The following is a 2,207-nucleotide window of genomic DNA, read 5'->3' on the forward strand; positions in this document are numbered from 1 at the left end:
TTTCTCCTAGCTGAATAGTATACCATGGTGTATATGTGCCCCATCTTCTTCCTCCAGTCCTCTATTTTTTTTACAGTGATTAAAAGCCTTTAAGCAAACTCTTGGCCAATACAGCAAGAATCCCTAAAAGAGTAGTGTCCTTAACATGTTCCCCAAGTCCAAGTTGGCCCCATCACCATTCCAAATCCCTGAAAAATGCAACCCAACCACAGTTCAGTCTGTTAGGAGCTGTCACAGGGAGCAGGAGTCCAGGAAAGTTCCACACAGGAAAAGTCCGCATGGCACTGGAATTATTGTCACCATTCTATATTTTGCAGCTCATGTCCAAGTCCCAATGACCGCTGCTTCTAGCTGGTAATGATTCAGGTAGACTGGAAAAAGCCATTTGCAGCATGCGTGGATATGAAGCTTCTGTTCTCCTCTGCCTGGAGAGTTGAGACTAGGTAGCTTTTTCCTGGAGCTCTGTGACTGTGGCCTGGTAAAGAGAACCTTGGGATACACTAAGCTGGGTGGCAAAGGTAAATTCATAATACAAGTTGGCTAAAGGAGGAAAGAGAGCTCTAAATTAGGAGTAGGTCCCAGCCTGAAATATGAGTGGGGCATTGAGGTAGGAGGGATAAAGGAAACACTATATATTAAGCAAAGCAGCAGAAAATAGGACTATCAACACCCACAACAGAGATCTTTGAGGGAAGAATAAAAAACCTGACTATTCAGGCAAAACATAGTTAAGTAGCCCTTGTGCGAATGAGATCAGTTTACCTGCTTCTTGGAAGAAATATCCTAGGCTCGTCCACAGTGTTGTAGATGGGGCCGACGGCCCTGGGCACCTTCAGCCTTTAGTGGCAAACCCCAGCTTTCTGGGCAAGGTTAGGTCATAGGTGGCTGGAGCAGGACTGGAAGAGACTGAACCCTCCCTTAGAGGAGCGAGGGGGAAGCCCACCTTCCAGTGTCCCTGTTTCCTCGCAGCAGAGGCTTGTAAGCCTGGCAGGCTCTAGCTCAATGACCTTCCTTTCCACTATTGAAGCAGGACCCAGATGGCATCCTATGAGACCCCTTTGGGGCGTTGGAGCCTTTAAGGGTGTATCCTAAAAGCTGGTAGTTCCCCTGATCTCTATTGGGCTTTTTCTGCCTCTAGGTATCTTAAAAGCCATTCTCAGAAGATCTCGCTGAGGGGTTTGAGGATCCCCATCCGCCTATATAAATCTTTTCCATGTATCTGGAGCTGTTTGGAAAAAAGACAGAACAGTGTTATTAGCTAGATCTAATAAAGAGGGTAGTAGTTTGCAGGCGAAAAAGATTTGGTGTCTCCTGCTCATCAGCATTCAAAAGAAATGTAAATTTTTTTTTTTTTTTTTTTTTTTTAAGTAAAAAGCATGATATAGTAGACCCATCGGAGTCATTGGCCTGGTGTGCAGGATTCCCGGGTTCGATTCCTGGCCAGAGCACACAGGAGAAGTGCCCATCCACCTCTCCACTCCTCCCTCTCTCCTTCCTCTTTGTTTCTCTCCTCCCGCCCGCAGCCAAGGCTCCACCGGAGCAAATCCACCCTGGGCACTAAGGATGGCCCCACAGCCTCCGCCCCAGTTGCTAGAATGGCTCGGGTTATAACAGAGCAACACCCCAGATGGGCAGAGCATTCCTCCCAGTAGGCATGCCAGATGGATCCCAGTCAGGCGAATGCAGGAGCCCGTCCGACTGCCTCCCCTTCCCCATCCTCAGAAATACACAAAAAATAAATAAATAAAAGAAAAAATACTAAAAAGAAAAAAAAAAAAAAAGGAGGGGGCATTCCCTTGTGCTAAAGCTCCAGGGAGCATGGAGTGAGCTTGAGTATGTCCTATGAAACATGGAGCTCTATGTTTACATATAAGTCTTTGAAGAAGGAGGAACTGCTGAAGTAGTTTATCAGCATTTGTCCCTAAGACAGCAGTCTTTGTAGTGGGAACACCATACGTAAATATTTGCTGTCTGTCTATAGATTAAGGGGGGAATATGGCAAATGCTGAAAAGTCATGATCTTTGTGACCCTCCCCTCCCCCACCCCCCTCCCTCTCCTCCCCCCACCCTGTAACCCCAACACTGTTGTTCATGTCTCTGAGTCTCATCTTTATGTCCCACCTATGTATGAAAACATATAGTTCTTAGTTTTTTCTGATTTACTTCTTTCACTCAGTATAATGTTATCAAGGTCCATCCATGTTGTT

Source organism: Saccopteryx leptura, chromosome 4, assembly GCF_036850995.1.
Source record: "Saccopteryx leptura isolate mSacLep1 chromosome 4, mSacLep1_pri_phased_curated, whole genome shotgun sequence".
NCBI lineage: Eukaryota > Metazoa > Chordata > Mammalia > Chiroptera > Emballonuridae > Saccopteryx > Saccopteryx leptura.